This window comes from Leuresthes tenuis, unplaced genomic scaffold, assembly GCF_036924035.1.
Source record: "Leuresthes tenuis unplaced genomic scaffold, fLeuTen1.0.hap1 SCAF_9, whole genome shotgun sequence".
NCBI lineage: Eukaryota > Metazoa > Chordata > Actinopteri > Atheriniformes > Atherinopsidae > Leuresthes > Leuresthes tenuis.
Window position 1 is genome coordinate 36167462 of NW_027325363.1, and position 20309 is coordinate 36187770.

Below are 20309 nucleotides of genomic sequence, written 5' to 3' on the forward strand. Positions count from 1 at the left end.
CAAGCTCAAACACTAGGGGAAAAAATTGTTGCCCACTTGCCTTTCAGGGCTCCTAAAGTTAGATCTCACTTCCACACTTTATTTGCTATCAAACACATAACCTCACATTACATCAGTTGATGGCAGGAAACAAAACAGGGCATTAGATGGTTAACTATTGTTTCTTCTGAATACAGCATCACATTAATGACCTAAAAAGTCAAATACACTATAATGCCAAAAGTATTCGCTCATCTGCCTTTACACACAAATTAATTTAAGTTCATCCCATTCTTGATCCAGAGGGTTTAATATGACGTCGGCCCACCCTTTGCAGCTATAACAGCTTCAACTCTTCTGGGAAAGCTTTCCAAAGTTTAGGATTGTGTTTATGGGAGTTTTTGACCATTCTTCCAGAAGCGCACATCATAATCCCCCCTCCACCAAACTTTAAACTTGGCACAATGCAGTCAGACAAGTACTGTTCCCCTGGCAACCGCCAATCCCAGACTCCTCCATCAGATTGCCAGACGTGGGATTCGTGATTCATCACTCCACAGAACGCGTCTCCACAGCTCTAGAGTCCAGTGGCGGCGTGATTTACACCATTGCATCCGACGCTTTGCATTGCACTTGGTGATGTATGGCTTGGATGCAACTGCTCGGCCATGGAAACCCAATCCATGAAACACTCTACGCACTGTTCTTGAGCTAATCTGAAGGCCACATGAAGTTTGGAGGTAGTGGTTGACTCAGCAGAAAGTTGTTAACCTCTGCACACTATGCAGGATACATTTTACGCGACCTACCACTTTGTGGCTGACTTGCTGTCGTTCCCAATCGCTTCCACTTTGTTATAATACCACTGACAGCTGACTGTGGAATATTTAGTAATGAGGAAATTTCATGACTGGACTTGTTTTACAGGTAGCATCCTATCACGGTACCACGCTGGAACTCACTGAGCTCCTGAGAGCGACCCATTCTTTCAAAGATGTTTGCTGAAGCAGTCTGCAGTGCTTGAATCTATACACCTGTGTGGTCATTGAAGTGATTGGAACACCTGAATTTAATTATTTGGAAGGGTGAGTGAATACTTTTGTCAATACAGATGCAAGCAGCGATGGGGGGGCCTAGCAGCATAGCAGCATATCAGGCAAGTCTATGGCTGTTTAGGAAGGAATCATGAGTCCACACACCATGTTTAGCATCGATATATCAATGCATCACAGAGATATGGCCTCACTTCCTGTTTGGCGTGTTGGCGCTGAGTTTGATTGGCTGCTACAGGCAAACGGAAGCGAAATGAAAGACTACACATGATAGCTTTTATGAGGCTTGGTCTGAAGATTATATGTGTCAAGTCCTGTGGAAATCAGACAATCTGGGTGATCTGAAATGCTTTTTGAAGGATTTTGATCAAATTCAAAATGGTGGAAAATCCAACATGGCGCAAATGACGTCATAGGGTGCGATGAACTCGTCTTGATCCAGGGATTCCAACGGTACATTTGCTCATTTGTGAAATTTGAGCCAACGGGTCCAAAGATATGAGCAAAAAACGCATTTTTGCTAAATATAGTGCCCCCTATAGGTCAAAGGTCACCAAAATTCTAGTGCCTCTTAGAGAACGAGTCATGAGTCTGTGTTAGAAGTTTGACACTGAAAGATCAAACGGTTGCTGAGATATGGCCTCACTTCCTGTTTGGCGTCGTCACAGCAAAGTTTGATTGGTTGTAGTGGGTGAACTGAGTTGTAATTGAAAAAACCATCTCCTAACTTTTGTGTGGATTGGTCCAAAGATACTTCGTGCCAATTTTCGTGAGAATCGGTCAAAATTTGCGAGTGCTGAAAATTTTTGAAAGGTTTTCAACAAAATCCAAAATGGCGGAAAATCTAGTTAGGTGGAAATTGACGTTGGACTCGTCATGATCCAAGGATTCTAACGGTACATCATTTGCGAAATTTGAACGAACGAGTCAAAAGTTATGCAGCTGAATGCATTTCAAACTTTGATGTGTTGGTGGCGCTAGAGTTCACTTTTTGGGCATGAAATTTCTTGACTTTTGAATTTGAGTTTGAATTTTTTATCATTGCGTTCTAGGGGATGCCATAGACTTCAAATGCAGAAGAAAGTAGAAAAATAATAGAAAAAGCTAGTAACACAATGGGTGCCTGCCTGCTTCAGCAATTGTCATAGAGGTTTTTAAGAAAGCAAGAAAAGCAGAAGAGCAAGAAAAAAAGTTTTTTTTTTTGTGACACTTAGTGGGTGAATCACTTTTGCTTATATCATATACAGATATATATGTATGATATATATGATATACAGTATATATATATCACTTTCTATTAGAAAAACTGGAAAGACTGTAAGCAGTATAAATATGTAACCCGCCATGTGATCACTAGGTGATTAATGATGTCTTAAACGTAGATATGTCTAATCTACTTTGCTTTGCGCAGACCACTGTAAAAATGGTTCCCAAGTCTGTGGTGGTACAGTAATTTGTCCTTTTTGAGACAGAAGTCTCATTTAATCACTCATGAGATTCCTAATCCCTTTAGGGATTAAAATCAACTTTCTTCTCTACCCTTAATCTGCTCGGAGCAAGAGGGGGCAGGAGTTACCAGCTTGGGAAAAAATCTGCAGACTCAGCTACAGTACCAAGCACCAAGCCAAGCTAACGTATGGGAATAAACTGCTCCTTCATTTGCCCTTAAGATCACACCACCGTGTAGATACATTTAATTGACAGCAAGAAAGGAAAGGCCAGACAGAGATCTCTTTTTGGTGTCAAAGTTACCTGATAAGAGGGAGGTAGGGAAGAGAGACATGTTACGTATGCCAACATGTCACGAGTAAACTTGGGACTGCACTGATCTCAACAAAAGGGGAAGAAAAAAGAAAGAGAAGGTCCACTGAGGGGACAGTAGAGAGGGAAGGAACTCAGTGACCTGAGATCATTTCTTTTCAGATTATCTACTGTACCATTGTAACTCATATCTGACTCTAAGGCTTGTTACACTAGTTGGACTAAATGCCAAATGAAATTAAATCAAGTGGTCAAATCCACACAGCTAAATGAAGTCATCAAAGTGATGATACAAACTCCGGAAAAAGATTTTGTGTTCCGGGTGTTTGTTATTTACCTTGACTATGATGACAGTTGATTTGTCCAAAATAACGTATGATATTCTTATGTTGTTCACCAGCTTCTCTTACAGCTTCTCCTTGAACTCGCCACCTCCCACTTTGACACGAAGTCCAGTACTAATAAGAGAATAGTTGTAACTGGCAAGATCATCATCTGCAGTGGCAACTTTCCCCTTAAATTTTTACACTTGAAGACCTTGAGAAGATATGTGCTCTCTTTTTTCCAGTGCTGTAGTACTTTTTATAGTAACAACTACATGCAGTAGTGTTTGTTCTTGACCATGTTGACACTGTTGCCAGAGAGGAGAAACACTTCCTGCAGTAGTGAGAAACCTTGGCGACAAGCATAACCTCCCTTCCCAGCGACAAACTGACAACATATCTTTGATCAAATTTTATTTTCCAAGACATGTCACAAAGACGAAATTATCCCTGAGGGATGTTAAAAAACACTTTAGTTAACAATTCAATTGCAACATGGTGCTTACACATAAGTATCCAAAAAGCAGCAGTTACTCAGTGGGTCTACATGAAGAGATTAACTGGATTATAGCTCCAGTTGGGTTCTGCTCCTTATCTGAGGGTAATTATCCTTGGATATATGGCGGTGAATGAATGGAATCACTGGCACAAAGCATGTCATACCCCGGTACGATAGGTGGCGCTGTCCCCATTTCAGCTATCCTAATAGAGCCACTTCCTGTTGACGTCTTCACCACCAACAACAACAAACTCAGGCATTCAGAAAGATGGCGAACGCAGAGCGAGATGAAGCTACGTCCCTCTCCATCTGTGATGAGCTGGTTATGGCACAGACGATGCACAACGTTCTCCATCGCCTTGTTTCTTTCTTTCTGACAGCGCCAACAACAACAGGAATATCGTCTCCTTCGACTTCTGGGTGACGAGCATGCGCAGAACGCAAAACTCAATTCACCACGTGCTTCACCGTCTACGTGCACGTTTAGTGCGACTATCAACCGAGTTATACAAGAACCTCTTCGGGGTCTTATACAACCCACCATAGGACGATCGCGGGAAAGAATCTCGAGCATGCGCAGAACGCATCGAGTTATCCCGGGGTCTTAATTCGATCGCAAGTAACCCGATCCGATTTCTTGTCAGATTAAGGTGTCTGCATGAACTGAATAACTCAGTCTTATTGTAATTCAGCCATTAATCCGCTCCGATGGCACTCATGTAACCACAGTGACTGTAGCGCACAGCCACCAGAAACAGGAAATCCAACCACATGCTGTGACTCTGGTGCTGCATTTGTTAAACTAGCTTTCAGAATTCAGAAACATTTCCATTATGATGTGAGCTATTAAGATGCTACATTATCTTCATACTAGCTGAATGAAGGGTACATGCATTGTATGTGTATTGTATGTACACACAGTGCAGAGAATGACCATAAATACACAGATTTTCGTCTAATTCATGTTACATCTATCTTCATCAAAAAGTAAAGATATGGGAGTTGAACAGCTGTTATTTCAGACCAGTGATTAGCAACTGCTGAAACTGAAAGAAAATCCTCGTCATCATAACACAAAATATATTTTTAATGTATGTGACATATTGCTTAAACACTGAAACAACAGTCAACAGTGTACTACTGCTGATATGAGCTCAATATGATGACCAGAATATGTGTTAGCTGTATATTGTTGCTTAGAAGTGTCTCTTGGGGTGAAAAATAGGTACCATGCCAAAATGAGCCACAGCTGAAACATGCACGTCATGCAGCCAGTGTGGATGAAACTGCTCTCAAGTTAATATTCTTTAACTGAACTTTATTTCTTTGTTTGCCGTGACTCACAACAGTCAGCTGTTATCTAAATGATTACTTTATCTAATCTGTCATTCTCACTTTTTTTTTTATAGAAAAACTGTGGTTGCACGGTGGTGTGATGGTTAGCACCGTCACCTCAGCTGGGAGCTTTCTGAGTTTGCATGTTCTCCCTGTGTATGTGTGGGTTCTCTCCAGGTACTCCAGCTTCCTCCCACCATCTAAAAACGGTGTCTCTAAAACTGTCCTCAGGAGTGAGCATGCGTGTGGTTGATTGTCTCTGTGTGGCCCTGTGACGGACTGGTGACCTGTCCAGGGTGCACCCTGCCTCTTGCCTGATGACTGCTGGGATAGGCCCCAGCCGGTCAGGTCGTGGGTACAGAACATGGATGGATTTTGATTCACATTCATTTTTACAGTAAATGTCCTAATATTGTAACCCCACATGTATGATTTGCATGTTCTTTCAAATTGTGTTGAAGTGCAATTTTTTCATCTTTTTTTCATCTCCACATTTGTGACTGCAACTCCCATGGTCCCCTTGTGACATACAGCACACTCTGTTCCCACTTGGAATAAAATGGGAAGTCGTGCTTTGTTCACTCATTTTTTGTCCTTGTTCTTGATGACGCCGTTATGCTGTGAATTAGGGTTCGTACCCCGGAGGCCCCAGAGGGGTGTACTATGAAGCAAGCTCAAACCCTAATCCTCCACCCAGAGATAACGTGTGGTGCAACGATGATTAAGACATTTTAATTGCCATGAGACCAGACAGACCACCTCACACTCTACTGATAAGAGCAGGGTGTATGAAAGGAGAGGTGTGAAAAAAGACAAAGAACGAATGAAAATGATTAAGTTAATATCTGCCTACTGTTCAAATCAGCTGTGAAAAAGCTTTAAACGTGATAAGAATTCCATCACATTTAACTTTGACACTGCTCCATATCAACCTGAAAGTCACGCGAGTCGCAGAGCAAACCAAAGATCATTTTAATTGATGAACATCTCGACCTAGACTGATTCGTTTTCTTATCTGTGTTAGATCTGATATCACATTTACTGTATTTATGGATGTGCACGACGAATCGATTAGTCAGAACGGCACACATGGTCGACTACTTTTTGAAGCGTCAACTAATTCTTGTTAGGGCAGATGCTACTTGTTTAAGACTTACGTTTCACTACGCAGAGACGTGGAAATAATGTTTAGGACGCTGTTTTTGCACCTAACAAAACCAAGCGAAGCATGGCAGGATTTCACTCAGCTGGACCACTTTATGGGCGATGAAGCTGGCTTACCGCTGTGCTGCCAGTGGGATGAGAACTCACTTACTAAACCGTGACTAATGTTGCTCTTCAGGACAATGAAAAATGAATGGTTTTGTTGTAGCTCAACACTCGTGTGACAGCAAACAACAAGAACAGTAAATGCTTTGATGATTAACGTTAGTTCAATGACGACGTCACGACTAATCGACTTTAATTGGCTTGATTAGTCGACCTTAAAAATCACTTTAAAATGCAGGTCCCTTGAACAGTGCTTTTCTAATCTAGTAGACCACTTTTACACTATAAGCACTACAGCACATTTTAGTCTATACGATCTTAGAGGCTTCACAGTCCTTTTTTCCTCTGTTACACACATCCACACACTGATAGTCAAACCGCTCTTCCTCCTCAGCTAGAGTTGCCTATGTGGCAATAATTTCTAATAATAATGAATGTGTGACAGAACTATGCCAGAGACAGAAAATAACCACAAAGTGGAACATAAAAACAGCAGAAAAATGACCATAAAAGGCTAAATAGTGACATAAAATGCAATACAAATGCAAATAAACTAAAAGGAAAAGTGTTTCAGGGTGACAGCAAAAACAAAGACACAAAAAGATGATATGAATTAAGCCCACCGCACAAATGAACAAAGGGAAACTCCAAGCAACTATAAAGAGATACAAAATAAGCAAAAAGAAACTTACAAAAGATGTGAACTGACCATAAAATGTCTGGACCCACACCAGCAGACAGTTATTACTGTTGGAATAGCACATCTCCCACCCGTGCCATATAAGCAGCACAAAACAGATTATTATTTCATAATAATTATTATAATTATTTAGTCAAAATAATTTCCCATTTAGTCTTTCATATTTGGACAAGAAGGTGGATGTGAATAGGGTTACCTTATGTGAGGCTTAATAAATACTTAGATATGGCATTATTTTCAAAATGACCACCAGCAAAAGAATCAAGCAAATTACATCATATTGATTTATAGAAAAAATCCTACCAGAGCAAGATAAGATAAAATGAGATTATATAAATTAAGGTGAGATAAGATGTTCTATGTCTTTTCACTGAGGCACAGTAAGTGCTTTTAAGACTTTATATGACCTGTTGATGTTGTATTTCTCTCTCTATGTTTATATATATATATATACATATATAATTGTGACTATATGTTTCAGTCCTTTTTGCCTTTTTCAGTCTTCAACACAATCTTCTGCTTGTTTGAGAGAACAGCATCAGACTGGCTGTACTTACATAACGTAAGAAGACTGAAAAGAGGCATATTAAGATCAGAACCAAGGAAGTAGGTTAACACTGCTGGTCTCCCATGACTTTGTAGGAATGAGAACTAATTCAGTGAAGAGGCTTTGACAGAAAAAAACCTTCAAAGCTCATGAACATTCCTTGTTGGAGCTACAGGACACAGGAATCAATCAGTTTGTAGTCATGAGTTTTCCTCACCTGGAAGTAACAGCGTTTGAAAAAGTAATGAACATCTGCTTAATCTTAAAGTACAATCACTCACTGACTTTTCAACTTTTTCCAGCACTTTCATCGCCACTTTAGCACATTTTAATTTAAACAGACCTTAAGTTTTCCTTTTTATTTGATCGCAGCAGTTCAGTAACAGTTAGCAACTCAGTCAGACATCTGCAGTGAACAAATGAAGTTACCAAAGTCAGGAGAGCATTTTATATGTGCTGATTAGAACATTCTGGTCTTTACAGACCGTTATATGCTCCCTATATGACTGATTATAGATTCAACATCACATTTCCTGTCCTTTGAGCAAACAGGTTTGTGCCGCTAGAAAACCTCACAAATTAAAGTATGTTAGAGACAAAACTCATGAAAATGACATGCTAAAGGTTTTTTGTTGCATGTTAACAGCCTGGCTTAGTTTGAACGTTTTTAAAGGGGCTCCACTGAAAGCAGAGAGAAACAGTGCTTCATACGGTGTAAAAGCAGCTGAAGAGACGTTACTTTCTGATTTAAAGCCATGTAAACTGTGGCCAGCCTGAGGTGTTACATCCTCTATAAGCAAAGATGAGAAGAGAAAAAGAACAAAGAAAGACCTGTCAGGTTTCTGATCAGATCAGATGGAAAGGAGAAGGCAAAGGGCTTACATTTACCGCTGCAGAGTGAGTGTTCTCTCAGTCTCAAGATGTTATTCTCCCCGCCGGTTGAACTGACTTTGTGCCGGTGCGCGTGTCTGTGCAGTCTGTCAGCATCTACAGCATCTCTGCGCCGTGAGCAGGTCACAGCAGAGAGGGGGGGCGGGCCAGGAGAATCCCAGCACGGGCCTGGGTCACATGCGTGAGGAGAAATCAGCCCTGCTTCTTTGAAATGCACATTTCTTCCCCCTGAGCGGGTGTGGCTATTTCCTATCGGAAAGTCGCATGTTTTAGTGTCCTTAGGCAAGACAGCGAACCCCGCGCTGCTTCCAGCGCGTCCATGTGTGTGTGAATGTGTGTGATAAAAAGAAAGCACCGTTAGTGTGTGTGGATGTGGCCTGTACTGTAAGGGTCTTTTAGGTAAAGTCCATTTACCATGTATCTTTTATCTGCAGAGAAAGACAGATTAGGACTTGATGTGTATGTACACCAAATCTCATCAGTTTGACTGGGCGCTCACACCAAAAGCGATTTGACCGACCGCGGCGACCAGCTGCCATTCATTTTAAATGAGCGACCGGAGTCTGGACTCTAGACTGGACCAGCTGACCCGAGTCCTTGGATCTAAGAGCTCTGCTGGGTTTATATTCTCTGAACATATCACAGATGTATTTTGGGCCTAAACCATTCTGGGATTTGTAAACCATCAGTAGGCTTTTAAAATCTATTCTGTGACTGACTGGAAGCCAGAGTAAAGATTTTAAAACTGGTGTGATGTGTTCAGATCTCTTAGTCCTGGTTAAAACTCTAGCAGCAGCGTTCTGGATGAGCTGCAGATGTTTAAAGCTCTTTTTGGGAAGTCCAGCTAACAGACCATTAGAGTAATGGAGTCTACTGGAGATGAATGCATGGATGAGTTTCTCCTGGTCTTTTTGGGAGAGAAAACCTTTAATTCTGCTGATGTTTCTGAGTTGGTAAAAAGCTGCCTTGGTGACAGCTTTGATGTGGCTGCTGAAAGTCAGATTAGAGTCTATCAACACTCCAAGGTTACGAACTTGGTCAGTGATTATAAGGGCCGGAGTCTCAAGATATTTACCAAAGCTGACCCTCTTCTCTTTGCTACCAAACAGAATTATCTCAGTTTTGTCTTCATTTTGATTGTAGAAAATTCTCTCTCATCCAGGAGTTTATTTCCTCTGGGCAGTCGTCTGGTGACAGAGACACATAAAGTTGTGTATCGTCTGCATAACTGTGATAAAAACTGTGTTAAAGTTCTGTAATATCTTACCCAAAGGGAGCATATACAAGTTAAACAGAAGAGGTCCAAGAATTGACTCCTGGGGGATTCCACAAGTCATGGCCTCAGATTTATAGCTGCCAATTGTGACAAAATAACTCCGGCCTTCTAAATAGGACCTGGACCAGTTTTCCATCCTGTGCAACAGGATTCTGTGATCTACAGTATCAAACGCAGCACTGAGATCCAACAGAACCAGGACTGAAACATAATCAGAATCAGTATTCAACCTGATGTCGTTTAACACTTTAACCAGATCTGTTTCAGTGCTGTGATGACATCGGAAGCCTGATTGAAAGTTATCGAGACTTCCACTTTCATTCAGAAAGTCATTGAACTGGTTAAATTCAACTTTCTCAATAATCTGTCATGTTTTGCATTTTATGTTCTGTTTTTATTTGGATATCTGCATCCAGGTCCTCACTCACCACCTCCACGCCACACGTTCGGACACAATCTTGGATATAAAAGAGAGATTAGAGACAGGTCTGTAGTTGTTCATCACAGAGTTCTCTTCTTTAGGAGTGGCTTAATGGCAGCTGTCTTTAGTAACTTGGGAAAAATGCCTGATGCCAGTGAGATGTAAACTATTTTAACTAAACTATTTCTACTGAGGTGAAAACAGTTTTTAAAAAGTTGGATGGTTTTATGTCCAGTTGTTGATTTCAGATGCCGAACTGTTTCCTCTCGGATTTTTAAATCAACAATATTAAATTGTGACATAATGTCAGAGTTATTTCTAGGTTTTAGACACAGATTAGTTTTCTTGTTGGTCTGTGTGGCATGAATGTTTTGTCTAATTGTTTCGATCTTTTTGGCTAAAAAAGTTGGCAAATTAGTTGCATTTCTCAGTAGAGAGGAGGTCTGGGTTTGACTGTTTAGGAGGATTTGTGAGTTTTTCAACCATAGCAAACAGAGTTGGAGAATTGCTAGTATTCTTATTAATCAGTTCAGATAAATGCAGCTCTCTGATCTTGTACAGCTCATTGTTACAACTATACAGGCTTTGTTTGTACAGCTCATAGTGAATCTGAAGCTTTGTTTTCCTCCACTTACATTCAGCCTTCCTGAATTCTCTTTTCAGGTTTTTGACCATAGTGGCGTTTCTCCATGGTGTTTTCTGTTTGCTCAAGGCGCTCTTGATTCTTATCGGTGCAACAGCTTCCATTACATTCAAAAGTTGAAATGATCCAGCAGTCCATCAACCGACTGTGCGCTCACTGTTGGTAACATAGCTATGGCCTCCCTAAACTGAGCACTTGTTCTCTCATTAATGTACCTCTTCTCAACTGAGAAGGTGGTTGTTTGAACATCCTGAGTGATCAATAAATCAAATAAAATACAGAAATGGACAGACAAGGCCAAATCAATAACCACAACAGAAGAAATATCAACACCCTTAGAAATGACCAGGTCCAGAGTGTGACCTCGAAGGTGGGTCGGTTCTGTTACATGTTGCCACAAACCAAACATATCCAGCACAGAAGAAAATTCTTTGGTATCCGGTCAAGATAAAATGGTTAAAAATCAGTGAAAATAACAGACAATAATTCAGAAAATGTATCAATAAAACTCACACCGTATCCTGGAGATCTGTAAATGATTAAGAATAGAATTTTAGGAACAGCCTTTAAAATAAAACTAAGATATTCAAAAGAAGTGAAATCACCAAATGAGATCTCTTTACACTGGAATGTATCTTTAAATAAGGCAGCTTCTCCCCCACCTTTCCTCCCATTTTGGCATTTATCCATGAAACTAAAATTTGGGGGTGCTGTTTCATTAAGAACAGTAGCACTTGTGCTCTCTGTTAACCATGTTTCTGTCAGAAAAAGAAAATCTCATTTGTGTGAAATTATAACTAAGAGTGACTTATTAGACAGAGATCTAATATTAAGTAGAGCGAGCTCTGTGGAGTTTACTCTGGTCTCTGTTGTATTCTGAGTTGTACGTGGCACCGTTAACAGATTAGATAGATTCACCCAGCAAGTTGACTGTTTTTGATTTCTTCTTTTACTAACTAATACAGGAATCCTACTGGGTCCCAGCTTGTTCTCAAAACAGCTGTCAGTAATAAGACTACTATAGCAGGGACCCTGAACGCATCATGGCATGTAATCTTTGTTTTGAACTCTGCTGCTGCTCCTTGAACATCCTGCACATCCCCTTGTGCCCTGCTCTGCCAGGACAGATGATGGAAGAGGAGGGGGTGCCCTGTGTTTCCTGGTAGATGGTGGTCGCTGGAGTCCTGGCTGGGATAGAGACATCCTTTGGAGACCTTGGGTGATGTGGAGTAAAGGCTCTGGTGTGGGGGAGGGCTGGGGGTTATTTGCCTCTCTGCTGTGTCCTTCACTCTGATCTGTACAGTCATGTTTGGGTTTGCCGTCCCAACAGCATGACCTAAGTGTGCACCAAGTAATCTGCATTCATCGTCTTAACCATGTGTTCAGGCCAAGAAGTCTGCTGAAAAGTTAAATTCCTTTACCCACAGTAGGAATGGGGCCTGAAATGGAGACACGGTGTGCCCCATAGCAGAGAACAACAGCAGAGAAAAGTCTTTCTTCAGGATCTCAGAGACAGTCTTCCTTCTCAGAATATCTAAAGACCCATGTGGACAATGCTCCTCATGCCATCTGGATGTGTAGACAGAATGGTCGGCAAGATATCTATCAGTTCCCTGACTGATGTATCAGAAAAAGTTATATTTTCCTTCTTTGCTATTCTGACAAACTGTGTTATAGAGCCCCCAATCAGAATGGTATCTGTTCCATTTTGTGTGGTGTTGATTGCTTCTGTTGTCCTCACCTTGGTTGTGGGATTTGGGCTTCTCCTAATATTCTGGTTTGTCCTTGGCTGAGTTTTGGGGCCATTTCTCTTGTTTTTATTCATTTTTGTGTTACATTCATCATCACACATTGTATTTGGAGTCAACGGATCGTATTTATTGTGTGATGGGACTTCAGGTGGTGGAGTGAGTGCAGGAGGTTTAGGTTTCATACTGGATTTACCTCTGCCACGGACAACATGAGACCAGGTCCTGGCTGGGGTTGATGACTTTGGTTTGGCACCAACACTGTTCCAGAAGGAGATGTCAGTCGGACCGTCTGGTTTGGGAGCTTCACCAGATATTCCAGGGTCATTTGGACACATCCAGGGAACTGTGTCAGCCAGGTCTGCAGCGTGAGGCTCCACATCAGCTGTTATCCCGTGTAGAAAAATCTGAGTTAGTCCTTTGGCACATGAAGACTCCACAGCCTGCACAGGAGCTATAATAGAGTCAATAAATTCCTCACTCGCACAAATTTCTTGTAGCGTTTCAATCCTCTTCTTGAGCTGTGTTATCCTCTCCCGTTGCTTGACTGCTCACCCCTCCACCCCTCCTACCATCATTAACTTTACGAATGACACCACAATCATCGGTCTCATTAGTGGAGGAGATGAGACTGCGTACAGAGACGAGGACAACAAGCTGGCAGGTTGGTGTTCTGAATACAACCTGCTGCTCAACATCAGCAAAACTAAGAAGATGGTGATTGACTTCAGGAAACACAACACAGGCCTCCGCCAACAGGGGAAAAGCACCTCCCCACCCCACCACACCCTAAAAAAAACAACAACCTGCGGACACATCGGAGGTCCCAGAGCAACCAGCCCGGCACCAGGACCTGCACCAACCCACCCATACTGTGGTGGGCCCAGTTATGTGCCCATGCTAATATAATCTAAAAGAAAATTTCTGGTTAATTCAATTCAATTCAATTCAATTTTATTTATATAGTGCCAAATATGGAAACACACATATAGCGCCAAATATGGCGCTATATGAGTGAGGCCATATCTCTGCGATGCATTGATGTATCGATGCCAAACTTGGTGGATGGGCTCATGACGCCTTCCAGACCAGCCACAGGCTTGCCTGCTATGCTACTAGGCCCCCCTGTCGCTGCTTGCAGCTATATTTCTTTTGTATTTTTGCTACCTGTACCTAAATGCAGCTTTTACTGGCTACCAAGCTGTATGATTCTGATGTGCAGTTTCCAACCCAACCAACCTTCCTAGAGTTTCTTGTTAGTTGTTGGCAGGTTTTTGCCTTCTCTGTGTCTGTCTCAGCCAGGGGTTTCTTCCTATTAATAGGTAAAGGTCACGTTTATTTACAGAGCACCTTATAACAACATAGGTTGATCAAAGTCATTTACATAAATGAATAACAATAAAATCCAAAATAAATTTCACAAACACAATTTCAGCAAAAGATATAAACAATCGACACTCAAAGACAACTTTCGTCTCACCCACGTCCGAAAACCTGAGAGAAAATGTAGGTTTTAAGAAAGGATTTAAAAATTTCCAGAGTTTCTGACAACCGGATATGCAGTGGTAAACTATTTCAAAGCTTAGGGGTGACCACTGCAAAAGCTCGATCGCCTTTAGTTTTTAGCCTGCATTTAGGTACACCCAGGTGTACAATCCCAGTGTGCACATCACCTGTGGGTTTAAGCAACCCATGGCTCCTCGCTGTGTTGCGCTCCAACACTCTGCGCACAGTTCCATGAGGACTGCCCTCAAAACGGCGGATGAGCCAGTTGTCATCATGTGCCAGCAAATCCTCTCTGTCTCTGAACACACGCGCTCTTACAATTGTGTCATTTGCATTTGTCTTCCAATACCGCTAAAGCAGCCACTGTTTTTAGTAGTATGCACTGCAACACTTTGCACATGCTTTTATATCCACTCGTGTAATTGCAGACACATGTGTTAATTGTTCATCAGTGTTAATTGTTCATCAGTGTTAATTGTTCATGTGTCACGTCACTCAGTCTGAGGAAAAATTGTGTTCACATTTGTTTATTGTGTCGCCAAAGAATCAACAGCTGTAGAAAAGTGAGGCACCTCACATTTCAACGGTTGTTTCGCTCTTGATACATCTGATCATTGATGTGAAAAAGTGCATATGTCACTTTTTTGTGTGTATGCACCCTTTGTACATGAGGCCCCTGATGACTGGTTGTACCTCCAGCTACCTCAAAGCCAAATCGATATATGGGAACAAGCGGCTGACATGCTGTCATCCTGTCACTGGTTAGCTACACTAACATTGGTTCCAAATTTGAACAAATTATATATTTGAAATGTGAAATATGTCCATCCATCCATATGTATACCTGCTTAATCCAACAGTCGGGTCACGGGGGGGCTGGAGCCTATCCCAGCGGTCATTGGGTGAGAGGCAGGCTACACCCTGGATGGGTCGCCAGTTCATCACAGGGCCACACAGAGACAAATGAGACAAACAACCACACACGCTCACATTCACTCCTAAGGACAATTTTAGAGACACCAGTTAACCTAACATGCATGTTTTTGGACGGTGGGAGAAACCGGAGTACCCGGAGAGAACCCACGCATACAGGGGGAGAACATATAAACTCCACACAGAAAGGCCCCGGTTGGAGATTGAACCTGGAACTCTTGTTGTGAGGCTATGCTAATGCTAACCACTACACCAAGTGCAGCCCTGTGAAATATGTCTTATATAGAGCAGACATTTTCTTAATTTCTACACTTTTTGCTAGTTCAGGCTGACTTGCAAGTTTTAAGCAACCTTAATAACACACCCAACCTGACGTGCCAGGTGGTTTATTTGACTTCTTCCCAAGGTAATCATACAACAATCCTGAGAGGTCATGGCAGTGTGTGCTGGTTTTCTCACATGACGCAGTATACTGGCAAGCCTCTGCTCATTCTGCACTATCTAAAAATTTATCAGTGCAAACGTGGTTTTGTAATAAAGCAACAAAGTGACATATGAATTGGCAAGGAATTATCAGATTTTTATGACTAAGATCAACAAAGTTCAGTCCATACATATATGTAAACATCGATAACTGAAATAAAACTCAGGAACTCCAGTGTATTTAGCTCCTGTCACCACAGCCACCCTGTGCTTTTACTTCATCTAATTCTGCTGTAAAAAATACATGATGATGGTTCCTGCTCTCCTCTCTGCAGCCATATTGCTGTTGCTTCCTGGGTTTCTGACAGAAAGTCATTTTCAGAATATTTCAGTGAACTGCATATGGAATGATTGTCGACAGTATTTAATGTTTTTGTCTGTGTTTTTTTTTTGTTCTTTAGATTATGAACCTGTTCCCATTGGTGATGGTAAAGCACCTTATTAAATAAAGATCCACTGACCTACAGCACTCATGTGGTTTACAGAGGGATCCTGCTGGGAGCATTTAAGTAAGATTAAGACATAAACCATCACCTGTATCTCATAATCTACTAGCTGAAGTTGTTGCTGATGCAAAATGTTCTGAGATTTTCCAAGGAGTTGAATAAACCAAAAAAAAAAAGAAAAGAAAAGAAAAGTGAGAACTTCCAGCCATTACATTCTCATCTAAACATGATCAGAAAAACAGTCAAGTTTTAGAGGAACATTATATGTCTTTTAGGTTCCAAGCATGTCCAAGTTCAAAATAGTATTACCGAATTATACTAAAGACACCTTCTCACCTTGCTGCAGTTATACAGATGTTTACTCTTGAATCATTACTGATTGCATTAATGGGTGAAACAGAACACGCCCACCAACACCAACAGCTGTAAAGTGCCATCTGACTGAATAGTTTTCAGATGGGTATGGAAGTAAATCTGTGTCATCGGATTTTGAAAGAAAAAAGTGATTGAATTTCTAGCACTGAATATTTATGCATTGAAATTATGTATCTGAATGTTTTTCAACGTTAAAATATTAAACTGCAAAAAATTAAACCGCAAAAAATTTAACCCTCAATAAATTCAACTTTAAAAAATTCAATCGCAACATCCGGGAACCCAAGGAAGAGCAATCGATTCTAGATTCAAGATCAGGAGCGTGCGTGAAGCAAAAGGAGGGAGCACAAGTCACCCCAATACAACTTCAGCTTGTCATGGTGACCGGATTTTAGCCATGTTACATTAACATACTGTATTGGACATGAACTAAGTGGAAGTTAAACGAGATGACATTTGTTTTTGTTTGTTTTTTCAAGCTCTCAGTACGATGTCATCTATTATATAGTATCAGAAAAAAAAACACCAAAACACAAACATATCAGACACATACACATTATAGTGTGACTACGGTTTATTGTCCCATACGACCTTACAGTTGTGAAGCAGAGATTCTTTTTCATTTTAAAAACGTTCTTTTAGTAAAGATAGTTGAGTAGAAGTTAAGATACTAGTTTGACTTTACAGAATGCAGTTTTAAAAAAGCACAAATGAACGAGGTTTCGGTTTAACGAGTAATGTGTTAAGTAATCCCTCAGCATGCATCGTGGTAACCTTAAAGTTACTTTCAGCTGATGGAAAAATGAACAGGACAGCCTTCAGTTTGACCTAAATTAATGCAGCGGATTTCAGCTTTAGACCACCATACAACCAATGGTGTCAACACGGTGCATGGAAGCTTACCTAGAGAACTCCATCAGTACCCCGGTTATTCCTGCATGTACTGTCGGGGTTATGCGTCTGAACATGCTCCGCTACAGCCGCTGCCCCCCTCCCCACTACACTGCAGTGGCTCATATGCGCTCTTCAAGTGTGTTACTGGTTTCAAAACTCCGCCAATCACTCCTAATAGCTTGTCGAAGGATCTCAGCATCATTAAATTAATTCAAACCTGAAGAAAAGGCGTATTCTGACCAGCTGTACGCTCTTGTTTAACTTCCGCTCAGTTCTTAGTCTGTTAATGTACAAATGTCAGCTGTCTATTACTGAATCTTACAGACACAAACCACAATGATGGCATAAAGAAGAGTTAAAACACTCACCGAAGCCCCATTATTATTGGACATGACTAAAATCTAGTCACCATGACAAGCCGTATTTGTATTGGGGTGACTTGTGCTAGCTCCTTTTGCTTGAATCCTGATCTTCAATCTAGAATTGACTGCTCTTCCTTGGGTTCCCGGATGTTGCGGTTGAATTTTTTGAGGTTGAATTATTTGCGGTTGAATTTTTTGCAGTGCTTGAAACTCAATCACTTTTTTCTTTCAAAATCTGATGACACAGATTTACTTGCATATATGGGGCAGTATCATTATATTTATAGGAGAGATTTTCACCAGAGTGTGAGTGCAGGATATTTCAGTTATTATTCAGATCGGAGACATGGATGTTGAAGATGGCACATGAGACTTGGATGCTGGAGACAGCCGGGGCTACAGGAGACTTTGGTGCTGGAGGCGGCCGGGGCACAGGAGACTTGGACGCTGGAGGCGGCTGGGGCCACAGGAGACTTGGACGCTGGAGGCGGCTGGGGCCACAGGAGACTTGGGTGCTGGAAACGGCCGGCGCACAGGAGACTTGGGTGCTGGAGGCAGCCGGGCCACAGGAGACTTGGGTGCTGGAAACGGCCGGCGCACAGGAGATTTGGGTGCTGGAGGCGGCCGGGGCCACAGGAGACTTGGACGCTGGAGGCGGCTGGGGCCACAGGAGACTTGGGTGCTGGAGGCGGCCGGGGTCACAGGAGATTTGGGTGCTGGAGGCGGCCGGGGCCACAGGAGACTTGGACGCTGGAGGCGGCTGGGGCCACAGGAGACTTGGGTGCTGGAAACGGCCGGAACACAGGAGACTTGGGCGCTGGAGGCGGCGGGGGCACTGGAGACTTGGATGCTGGAGGCGGCCGGGGCACAGGAGATTTGGGTGCTGGAGGCGGCCGGAACACAGGAGACTTGGGCGCTGGAGGCGGCGGGGGCACTGGAGACTTGGATGCTGGAGACAGCCAGGGCCACAGGAGACTTGGGCGCTGGAGGCGGCCGGGGCACAGGAGACTTGGGCACTGGAGGTGGCCGGAACACAGGAGACTTGGGCGCTGGAGGCGGCGGTGGCACTGGAGACTTGGATGCTGGAGGCGGCCGGGGCACAGGAGACTTGGGCACTGGAGGTGGCCGGAACACAGGAGACTTGGGCGCTGGAGGCGGCGGTGGCACTGGAGACTTGGATGCTGGAGGCGGCCGGGGCACAGGAGACTTGGGCGCTGGAGGCGGCGGGGGCTACAGGAGACTTGGATGCTGGAAACGGCACACTTCGTCACACGTCTGCAGCGCACCACCTCGCCACAGGTGTCTCCCAAGGTTCAGTACTGGGACCTCTTCTCTTTGCCATATAGACCAACTCACTGGGACAGATAATCTGATCACGTGGCTTCTCATACCAATGTTATGCTGATGATACCCAGTTCTATCTGTCATTCCCACCTCACGATCAAACAGTCTCAGCACGAATCTCAGACTGTCTCTCTGACATATCAACATGGATGAAAGCCCATCACCTCCAACTTAACCTCCCAAAAACTGAACTGCTGGTCTTCCCAGCCAAACCAACCATACATCACAGCTTCTGCATCCAAACTGAATCCTTATCTCTTGCTCCATCAAAGGTTGCTAGAAACTTGGGTGTCATGGTTGATGACCAACTAATCTTCAAAGATCACGTTACCTCGGTTGCTCGTTCGTGCCGCTTTGCATTACTAAACATAAGAAAGATCAGACCATACCTGACCCAACATGCCACCCAACTCCTGATGCAGGCCATGGTCATCTCCTGCCTTGACTACTGCAATGCTCTCCTAACTGGTCTCCCAGCCTGTACTATGAAACCTCTGCAGATGGTCCAGAACGCGGCGGCGCATCTGGTCTTCGATCAGCCTAAAAGAACACGTCACCCCTCTGTTCATTGAACTCCTCTGGCTGCCCTTAGCCGCCCGCATCAAATTCAAGTCCCTGATGTTAGCTACAAAGAGCTTAATGGAATGGCTCCCATCTACTTGAATGCTCTTGCAAAGGCTTATGTCACAACTCGGTCCCTCTGTTCGTCCCAGGATTGTCGTCTAGCAGTGCCTACACCACGCCTAAGACAATCCAAACTCTTTTCATGTGTCGTCCCACGATGGTGGAATGACCTACTGAGCGCTACCAGAACAGGGGCGTCCCTGTCTATCTTCAAGAAACTCTTGAAAACCCAGCTCTTCAGAGAGCATCTCCTATCCTAGCACTTACCTTGTACTTACCTACCTCCTCTATCTTTGCACTTTATCTTTCTGCACTTCCTTCTATGCCTGCACCCTATCTCTACTCTGTCTCCTCTGACAGAGTCGGACTAGTGGGTTCCTTCTATGTAGTTTATTGTTAGCTTTTATATAGCTTGTTATATCTTCATTTGTAAGTCACTTTGGATAAAAGCATCCGCTAAATACGTAACATAAACATAAACATCTCCTCTTAGCCTCTGACAGCAGACTTGTTTCTGTGCTTGTCCTGTTGGATCTCAGTGCTGCATTTGATACGATCGATCACAGCATTCTGTTACAGATACTTGAACATGTTATTGGGATTAATGGAACCGCATTAGGCTGGTTTAAGTCATATTTAGCTGATAGATTCCAGTTTGTTCTTGTAAAGGAAAAATCTTTCTCACACATCGGAGTAACTCATGAAGTTCCTCAGGGTTCTGTGCTTGGACAGATTATTTTTACTTTATACATACCTCCATTAGGTAACATTATTAGACAGCATGGCATACATTTTAATTGCTATGCTGATGATACTCAGCTGTACTTATCTATGAAACCAGATGAAACCAATAGGTTGGTCAGACTACAAGCCTGTCTTAAAGACATAAAGACCTGGA